Source organism: Botryllus schlosseri, chromosome 9 (genome assembly GCF_051294905.1).
Source record: "Botryllus schlosseri isolate E-star chromosome 9, Bs_hap1, whole genome shotgun sequence".
Lineage (NCBI taxonomy): Eukaryota > Metazoa > Chordata > Ascidiacea > Stolidobranchia > Styelidae > Botryllus > Botryllus schlosseri.
In genome coordinates, this window is record NC_137244.1 from 14,588,623 (window position 1) to 14,599,850 (window position 11,228).

The 11,228-nt window shown below is 39.9% G+C and overlaps 1 long non-coding RNA gene across 1 annotated transcript; it reads right to left on the reverse strand.

The window, feature by feature from the left end:
* Positions 1-428: 428 nt before the first annotated feature.
* On the reverse strand, positions 429-9,810 carry LOC145447074 (uncharacterized). The gene is made up of 2 exons (XR_013917442.1): positions 948-9,810; positions 429-884 (listed from the first exon to the last, which is right to left on the reverse strand). It is a non-coding gene; the product is annotated as an uncharacterized LOC145447074 (long non-coding RNA).
* Between the last annotated feature and the right edge of the window lie 1,418 nt (positions 9,811-11,228).

Genomic DNA, 11,228 nt, shown 5'->3' on the forward strand with positions numbered 1-11,228 from the left:
ATTCGGCACGTCAGCAGCTACTATTGAACGTAATTCTTGCGATACGCTGCTGGAAAATACAGGACGAGCTAGTATGCAGTATAGCAGGGGGCATTGTGACTTCGTGCACTGTGGAAAAATCGATCACAAGTCAAAAATCGTGAAGCAGCTTCTCTTCGCCGTGTCGTATCATGGCGCACGCATAAACATGTGCAGACGCGGATTTCGATTAAAGAATAATCCAGATTTTATCATGCTGCGGCATGATGTACGTACACGATTAGATATGGATCTGAAGCGCTGACGCTTTCCTTGCATGATTCGATGCATTTCTCATTCGTCAGTGTTGGTATATTAAAACACTGCGTATGTGCGTGTGCGCGTATGAAGTCCTAGCGTGGTCCAGTCCGGTCGCTGCGTACGAAACCGCGTTTTCCCTGAACGTGGGAGAATAGATCGCAATGTATTCGAGTTAACTGGATCAAAAGAAAACGCGGCATACTCGAGAGATGATCGAAACAAAAGCCAGAACACTCGATTCTTACGAATGAGACCTACAGTGTTGTGCGCCGACATGGTTATAAACTGACGTACAGTGCTTTTGCAACGTTTTAACCCAAACAAATTATTACTGATTAGATGCTATACATTTGAATCTGAAAATCCAAACGTTGGAATTTAATTTCTCAACAGTAGGTTCATCGTTGAAGTCCTTGCAGGAAATGCGCTCAGGTTAACTTGATATATTACAGTGGGTATATCACAGTGGCTAACCCGAATCACTAGATAGTATATTGTATTTCCGAACTGAATCAGGTACATAATAAATAAACGGATGTGTGTATGTGGTCGTTTGATGCCTGGAATATCCTTTTGTAGATCTTCTTTTTGTGGATTCCAAAGATCTGAATTGGCAGTGTGTCGGAAAGTCAACGTGGGGTCAATACATGGATTCTTTATTTACATACCTGATATTGGAACTCGCCTGAAATATGAGAATATGCAAGAATATTCAACAGTTTATAGAACCGACGCCTGCTAAATTGTATTTCAAACTATCATTGTACTAAATTGTACTTCAGTGTGCAACTGTGCATGTTCGAAAATGTAAATTCTTAATAAATTTGCAACAAAAAGACATTTGGAAGGTAGGATAGTTTCGATAAATCTTCCTATAATCTGATTGATAGGTATCACGTGCACATAAATATCCGAAAACTCGCCATAGAATGTATTGGTCAACCAACACTGAACAGTGCAAAGAGTACATAGCACGAACATGTTATAAAATCATAAAGACATTCTTTCATAACACGAATTCCAGCAGTAAATATCAGCAAGACCTGACTGCACGGAAATAATATCAAGTAAACACACCTCAATCTCGTCAATAGAACTTCTAAATTATCTTTTGATCCAGAGCGGACTGTTAAATTATGAGCAAAGCATTACTCAGGTTCGCATACATATGTACTAAATGTATTCGAAACCAAAGGACATTGATATCATGATGTTTCAACGAAAAGCATGAATATAAAAAATCTAACGCACAGTATGGCCCAAATCAGGTATTGATGGAGTATATGCAATCTGTAGCCTTATGTATTTGCGGATGTGGATTAACACCTGAAAGGCAACCGAAGAAGATCTATAAGTAAAGTAAAGTAATGACGACAATCTATCTCAGAAACTGGAAAAATCATAAATTACAAGTTTGATATTTTGGGAATCGGCGACATCAGTCAGAATAGCGAAATACGTCAACACCGTTGCATTACCACGTAGCATTCCTCATAACAGAAATGGAAACCATAGCTACCGTAGCCATGCAGCAGTTTCATGACTGTGATATCTTCTGCTTGGTATCGATCACGGCCCACCTACCCTCTGATGACGAAAACGTCATACCTCACAGTAACACTATATTTGTCCTGGACAAATACGTTTCGTCCTTGCAAAATCATATGCATATAACAATATTTTTAGGATCCCTTACCACGGGATTTGAGGATTGGTACGTGTGAATGTGACTAATGCGGCAAACAGTGCGATATTTCCAGGTCAAGTGAATATCAAAAAATTGAACGAATCAGTAAACGCAAGTGACAAGCGGATAGCGAATAGAGGCATTTTTTCCAATATATTTCACTATACAAAAGGAGAGACTTCAGCCGGGGCCTACGAATATCGTAGGCCCCGCTTCATCTATCATATTTTGATTGTTTTCGATGATCATTGACCAAATGACCAACCACCCGAAAAATTGGAGTATCTAAAACACAATGTGGGAAAATAATGAGTGGTGTTTGTAAGAATCGCATAAATAGAGAACTAATTCAACAACAAACATCAACAATACATGCAACACCTCGTGCTTTGGATATGCGCATTGCGCACTTACAAAATACGGTACTAGATCTTGAAATCAAAAAATTTCAGGAAGCCATACGCTGATATTAAATGGAGATATGGCTCATTATGGATTCACGATCCACATACATAATAATATTACACTCTGTTAATCCAAAATTAGCAGCAAAGACTTCAGAGCATCCTGGGTATATCCATCATGTCTGTTATAGAGCACAGATGTCCAACTGAAAGCGCTCATACAACAGATTACCTATTCCTAATTCTTTTATCCTCACATTCAGCCGGGTCAATTTTGACGGTATCCGCGATACTCATGTGGCCATGGCAAATATGAGGTTGATATAACGTTGAGGGTGAATGAGGTACGCTACACCCTCAACCTCATGCAACAAAACGTGGTGTTTGATTCGACAACGTACAATCGATACCGTAAGTTGCAATGCTTTAGCAGTGTCTGTATTCAGAATTCGGATTCTTCGGTAAACAAAGCCTATGAGACAGAAATATCGCGCCAGTATATTACGAAATAAACGCGAGTCATTGCGATTTCCTGGACGTGAATTGCAGCATATCGCCATTTTTTGCAAGGCACGTCCGCGTAAATTTTGTTTTCAAGCATGCTGTGACCGCACAAAGACGAAACGAGTCTATAAATGTCTATTCTTGAGCGGTCGTTAATAACGAATCTTTGACACCTGTCAAACATCGTCTAAACAAATTTCTCGCGGCCCTGATGAACTCAGTGTTTGTCGCATGATACACACCGATTCCACAACTGTATTATGGTATGGATCAGTCCAAGGTTTTATTGTTCAAACATCACTGCTACGTTACGTACATATTGGCTATCTATATCTTGTGTCTGAACGAGGAGTGTGCAGTTGTGCACTGTGTGCAGCCTACAGCCCGCAGAAAGTTATTTTGCGGCCTGTGATCCGGATTTCTAATTTAGCTTGGTCCGGTACGTTTGAGCTAAGGCCAAGCTGGCTAAGTGAAAGGCTAAAAACATTGAAATCACCAAGTATGCATATGCTGACTTTGCATATGAATAATATGGACATAATCTATTCAATGAGCTCGAAATCACACGGGACGTAAATACTGTTCGTTCGTGGAAATAAGAGTTCATCACATGTAATAGACGTACTTTTTACCGTTCGCTAGATAGACGGTCTACTCCCGATTTTAAGTGGCTGCTTGCGAGGTGTTTCCATATGTCTAACGTCTACATGCGTTCGGCAATTACACCCTCGCATGACAAGGATAACTTTTGTTGCGTCGCGTTTCTATAGCCGGATAGCGTCATCACACTGCAATACGCTGCAACACCTAATATTAGCCTCTGTGACGTTGCAATAATGACCAAATCAGCATTTCAAGCTTGGAAAAATCTATTGGATAGGCAGACGCATTTCATGTGCCCATTATATCCGTAACTTACATGTGGGAGAGCTGGTTTATGCTTCAATCACAAAATATGCATGGATACTCGTCACTGCTCGCTTTTCTTCCATACTGAGTCATTGCCGAGTATAATGTCATCAAAACGGACTAGCCAAAGTAAGACCAATCTCATGATTTCGGTGTAATGCGCCAATGCATGCATTGTTAGACATCTGCCTTATTTTGTATTCTTTGCCCGATGAAAAACTAATGAACAGGATTCAAGCAGAGTCGCACTCGATTTAGATTGCGGGAGGCGAGTTCATCCGTGACACGATAGAAAATAGAGCGATTTATTACATCATCGAGAACTGGTGATGCGTGCGAACAAGCTTGATTTGATTACGCAGAATTCACAACATATAACCTTCTGGTGCGACCACAACTTCACGAGCTACTCGTTGAGTTCGTCCAAGATGCCAATGCGATAATTTACTCCGTATAGACAACTGAACTGTGATACCAAATTCTGACCGTGGCACAAGGTGACAAGCTTCACACTGTGTCGTTTACTATACTACGAGACTACTACTACTACTAATAATAATAATAATTAGGGCAAGTTTTTGCAACTTTTGCAACTTTTTTTACAGCTTCCGGCAGCATCCTAAATACTCGAAAGTTATGTAGAATGCTGTTTTAAGCTGTTTGAAGGAATCTTATAGTGCAACTTTTTCGATTTTTCACGAAAGTTTATTCGATTTTTCATGCAACCAACATACTGGAAATATTTGGTAGTATATTTAAATAGATCGGTCACTGTTTTTTTGAGAATTTTGGTGAAATACACGGCCAAATTCGACTGAAATGCCGTATATCAGCACTGAAGTAACGCTCTAACGGGTATTTCGGGAGCTGAGCCGGAAAGTTGACCTTTTTTTCTAGTCAACCAATGGATAATGTGGATGGAAAACTGTATTTCGGGAGTGGAACTGCGAAGTTGACCTTTTTTTTAGTCAACCGACCAAAATGTGGCCTTTTAATGCAACTTTTGTGAAAAAATAAATGCAACTTTTTACTGCAACTTTTGTGAAAAATAAATGCAACTTTCCACGGATTTAACTGCAACAAAAACTTGCCCTACTAATAATAATAATCACTTATGCAACCCTAGCCAATTCTTCTTCTACCGCAATTCTGTAATCTGACTTCTTCAATCTTAATGTATTGCATAGGAATAACAATTTGACTTGATTACCAATAATTTTTAATGTTTACTTCAATCTCGCTATTTTCCTTAGGGGGGCAGGTTGCTCGATGGACTATGTGTGTATTTACCAGTTTTACTGTGAATAAAGAATGTAATAATAATAACGAAGTGTATTACACTTCGTACTGGGCCTACATGTCGTAGGCCCCGCTTCGCATCTCAGCTTCATTCGAAATTTTTGAACATCGAAAACTATAGTGATTCGCTTTGAATGTCTCAAACTTTCTATGTCTGGACTTGAATTTCCCAAGCACCAATCAAAATCTAACAGCCCTATCGCAATAGCCTCACGAGACAATCTAAAATCTGACAATGCAGAATTCACTGCAGATAAGCCCGCGCTAACCCTGTTTTCAAACGCTAATTGATCAATTTGTCCGGTATATTTATAAATCGGTCGCACTCTGTAAAGAATCACTGATAATAATTAATTATGTTACAGGGCTTCATTCTGCAGCGGAAACAACTTGAACACGGTGTTTGTGATTGGGCTGTGATTGAACATTGTGTTGCTTTGCAAAACAATATATAATTTGCTCCATGCATAATAATCGGCTAACAATACTCTTCGCTTCCGCGAAACGCGTGGGGTAGGTTTTGCAAAACAAGCCAAGCTCGAATGAAACAGCATTAAGTATAACCTTATAGGCCTAGTCAAGACAAGCCAATAACAATAACACATCGTCTTGCACGGCAGGAGCAGTAAGTTTAATGCGATGGGTTGTTTCGTACGTCGGAAGCATGCTTTTACGACACTACCTATCAGTGAAATACCTTAAATAATAACTTGGATTAACCGCACTTGAATATGAATGAATCGTCGGCAATTACTTGTAGTCTATTTTTATGCCCGCATACTGAATGCCAATAACCCGCCCTCGCATGATAGCGATAGATTTCTACGCGGCCATTGTAGATACATGCTAAATGTAGCACAATCCGTAGCAGGCCATTTGAATTATCCAAAACGCATACGTGGTAAATCAGCAGATAAAATACCTGCGGTAGCTCCATTGCATTTGCGATCGATAAATTATAAAGACGGGCGATAACATTATGGCATAGCCAGAAGCTGCAACATGCAAAACAACCCTACGTCAGCTTTTCAATATTATTTTACTCGGTTAGGCATTTCTCCTGAGGCAATCCGACATATGAACCGATTACGTCACAAACCAATCGGCGATATTTACCATTACGATAGCAATGCATTGCTGCGATCAGAATGGAACAGTGGCTCTTAACCTTTACCAACCTGGCGATGCCTTACGCTAATCTGCAATCCTTCGGTGAGCCCCGATTCGTTTGAGCCTCGTTTACGATCAAATAGTATGGAAGCGTTATCAATGATACAGAATAGGTTAACGGGGCGTTTGGCATAAAGCTTCAGAGTCGCCCAGCGAGAGCTTTAGCAACACGAAACATCCGGGAATTATTGATGATTAGCGATACCATCACATTCCAAGCCATTTCAGACAATCGGAACACCGTGCAGCACTTCCTAATGTTGGTAAAATCCCACATACAGAAACTCTACAACTCATTAGGAAAATGACAACCACGCAGCTCTTTGACAGCTGAGACACGTGACGAATGAAATATACAGTCGTTGTTATGACAAAATAAACCAGTTTCCCGCTGCACACAAATGGAGCATAACGGTAGGCACAAGCCAACCTCGGGCGAACTGGACGTACGTAGGCTATAGCGCGAGCTGCAGTTTATTTGCAGTTGAAAACTCAGAAGTTGAAGCCTGTCGAGGCGATGTGAACTGAAACCGTGATGGAGTGCCAATCATTCTCTCGGGGAAACTCGTCCGAATTGTAAACTATAAAATAAGTATCTATACGCCGTCAGAACAGCTCGCGTGACGATCAAGGAAACTACACTCGCAGAAAAGTACACAGACCCCGAAAATATCTCACCGACTAGAAACAATAATATTGTGATAATTTATCAATACAATCAGCCGAAACTACTACACAAAGTCACGCCATATGCTGATTCTGCTGTGATGTAGCAAAGCCTCATAGGGATTGCTATATAATCAATTGGTTATAGGTCGTATAGTGTCTATGATGTGAGGCGAATGGTACGATATAGTTAGATCCACCAACGTAACGCCAATGGCCTGTCGTTTGACTTCGGCGGAGATCGACTCCGAATCCATCCTCGGGTGTTAGAGGGCTGCTCAAGTGCTCGTCGCAACACGCCTGCATAGCCATTAACCATAAATACAGTAAGTCGTCAGAACAGGCGCCAACAATATGCAAGTCTCGCTCCGGTGTAATATGACCGTACTATATAGTTGGAACGCCATGGAAATAAACGATCGTTTAGCACTTGACCTTCTAGTGAATGCTGATGCTTCAATTCCTTCGATGAAAGGACAAAGTGACCATTCTTCGCGTCTTTTCCTGCATGTAAAGGGGTATTCTAGGACATGTCAGACGCAGAGGCCCATGTAAGACGTAAGAATTTCTGATAGAGAGGGGACAGTGGCTTTCAAACTGGGGTTTGTTTGCCTTTTTCTGGGGTTCGCGAAGGTGCTGATCTTTTTTAGTAAATAGCCTATACCAAACTTAGAGGTGGGTCACGGTACTTTTTCAAATCCAAAATAGGATCGCGACCATAAAAGGGCTGGGAGCCACTGAGACAGAGAAATACTTACAGTTCAATTGTCGAAAGAATGTCATCGGTGTCTGAATTTCCAGTTTCGACAGCATTTTATGGTATTGTTGCTGCATTAGCCACAGGTCTGCTACCGTCTTTATGCTCACACGATTTCTTATCGAAATTGACTGAACGTGTGTGAAACGAACAGCCCAATGCAAATTTACAAGATTTGCATTGCCGCACTGTAATGCAACTGAACTTTTTGAACGCTTTCATGCAACCACGACTGGCATTGCGGTAGGATCGGGTTATTATTATTATTACTAATGTTATTATAACTAAAAACAAGTGAGAAAGGTGACGCTTACCACAACTACATGCTTTTTGTGTTCGGAAAATGAACAATGAAGAACACTAACAGACATATTAATTTCGTGAAAATAACGAACGCTGAGTAGTATGAAACAACATACGCATGGTACTGGTACAGGTCATGTATAATCACAAAGGACGTATCGACAGTAGATAAATTTAGTCTATTGATGATACGCCGTGGGCACTTGTATTTCAATAGTAGACACATATGTCGTGGTAGGCCTATGAATTTTATCATTTTACGGCGATTCGCAAGAAATAGATGAGTTTCCCTGGTACTTGAAATTTCAAACTGAGTAATGTGAGCATCCGAGGCGCCGGCAAGAGCAGAGCACACAGAAAACTGTAACAACGCAGAACTAAACAAAATCCATGCTAATTTTATTCAGAATACCATATGATAGGCCTACCCTGGATTGCGAGGAGTTTGTTAGTGCCAATTTGTTGCCGTGTCAAAATTTTAAGGCATCTGATCGTATTCTATATAATAATAATACTATTAACAGGTTTATGTCGCTGATCTCAGAAGAGTGTAGTCTTCGAACCGTAAATTGTAAAACGGGGTAGCAGGATCCAACGCAGCGACATGATAACACCTGTGTTAATCAGATTTTGTAGCAGGGGCTTTGTCAATCTTCTCTCGTGCAGGAACGATCAAAATTAGTTACACGTTACTCCCGTGAAAACGGCTGAGATATTCGATCTTCCTTGTATACACGCCTCTACCCAAACCAACAGGATTGGCATTTCGTTGACGAATATTGGATCACTAAAAATAGGCATTTAGGTGCTCGAGTATTCGAGTATCTAGAATGCAATGATTTATTTTCGGAAGCCTTGGCTTTCGCGTATCATTTTACAGCGCAGTCAAGTGAAAACGGGTCACTCATTTTACATGTTCTGCTGTTCACATGTACATGCGAATGTATTCCGCTCAGCTTCCCAAAATGTGGAACCGTAAGCAAAGTCATACTATGAATAAAACGATCATTCTGAAAGGCTTAGCGAATTTGATTCCTGGCCCATCCCTTGCTTTGAGATGATATCGCAGCTTATGATTCATAACAATGCTCCGCGTCGATTGCATGCTATTTACATATCTACACGCTGTAGCACTGTAACAGTGTTTACAAAGTTTCGTATCAAACTCTGTTTGCGAAATGGCAATTAAAGTATATATGCTGTTAGAACACAATCGGTAGCAAATTAATCGAACAAAGCACAGATTATGATTCAGTGCGCCATAAAATTTCGCTGTAGTTTGTCGTGAGTCTCTCGTTTATCGGAAAATTACGACTAAGACGTCGTTAGTAATTTTATGTTGAACTTCGGGTTTCCAGGTATCGCAATAACGTGGGGTGATGTTATGGTACCTCTCTCGAAAATCGAACTACTGACAATAAACGCATATAAATTTTGACTGCGTTCGCTTCATATATGGAAAATTTACGGCGGCTGAATCACTGAGAAACTAAAGTGTGATTAATTATTGAAATGGAGTCATGCTCGCCTATATGACAAATCGCAGGCATAATTTCATCCCAATGGTGACACAGTGGTTGAAAGCACACCTATAACGGTCTTACAGAACCGAAATAAGTCGCGTCCGTGAATTCGTGGTGATTTTACAGCGGGCGAGAGTATAATATCACTAACACTGAGCCATGATGCATACACTTCGCACAAACGTTACATAATTATAAGGTAACTCGACACATTCTTTTGTGATTTTTGATGACTGTGTACGCGTACGGTGATTTATCTTCTACACAAGGGGAATCAAATGATATCAATCCAGCTCTCGTTTCGAAGGGACTGCGCACTCTTAGCGAAAAGAGTGGTTGTACACACCCCAAAAGGTGGTACACGAAAACAGAACTTACGTAACCCTGCCGGTGTGAATGACCAGAATCCACCCCATTCCTTGCGGTGTATATCGGATATCTCACCCTAGCCATTAGAATTGATTGGGGCGGAATTTCAATATATACACCCCACTTGAAATCCTGCATCTTCTTTCAAATGGCACGCTATTGCAAATAAACTTTCTTGATTGCATATATCCGATATCAATTGAACCATAATAACATAAAATGGAAACATATTTCGTGAAATAACAAAAACAGAGATCCCAGCGACGGAGAAAAAAATTCACTGAAAATACTGCTCGAAGAACATTGCCCATGTAGTATTGGGAAGTCGCCTCCTCCAGGTTTCCGAAAAACACTCTTGTACGGCGAAGGCTGAGTCCCTATCTTCAGCAAGAACTTGTGGCATCATCCTGAAATCAAAATGCATATTCACAACCCAAATAACAGGCACATATGCTAACATGCATAACTTAATGAAAGACCACAAAAATAGAAGCCATTACAAAGTATATATATTTTCACAAAGTACTTACAAAAAATCAGATGTTACACTTGCTAAGGAATTGCAGCACAGACTGTGGTCCGATAGGGTGAACTTACCGCTATAGGAAACATGTTCACACACGATCACTGTATGTGTGGGCAATTAGGCATCGACAAGATGGAAATTGATGGATAGTTTTCATGCAAACCGCATGTAACAGGCAGACTTGGACAACTAGAAAACGTTCCCTTTTTCCAAATTGGATTGGAATTATATTACAACTACAAGTTTTTTTTTTCGAATTAGAGTAGGATTAAAATTTGAGCTACACAGTTGGAAATTAGATTAAAATTATAATTCTACCTAACAGTTTTTTTCAAATTAGATTAGAATTAGAATTACTGAAATCGCCAAAAGTTGAATCAAACTCCGTTATCATCAAATCATAGTTCATCTTATGAACATGAGAATAGCAAATGTCTACTGTACAGTAGGGGTGTTCAAAAATGACTTATTCTTTCAAATCTACTGGTTACTTGATAAAATTGTTAGGTTACCTAATTGAAACCTGCACACCAAATTTGGTTTGATTCCAACCAGTAGCCGCATTGCTACAGGAGAAGAAAGTTTTTTATTTAATATATGAAAATGAACGAAAAAAGATTTAAAATTTTCTGTTCACCCCATTAAATTGTTAGGTTTTCCATAGAAACATTGCTCAACCGATTTGGCTCAATTCCAACTAGTGGAAGCGGAGTTATTGCCGTTGAAAAATATTGGATTTTAATATAATAGTATTTTTACGGTGACCGATTCTTTAATCAGTTATTACAGTTGTGCCCACCGTAAATACTATTTTATTCAAATCCAGATTTTT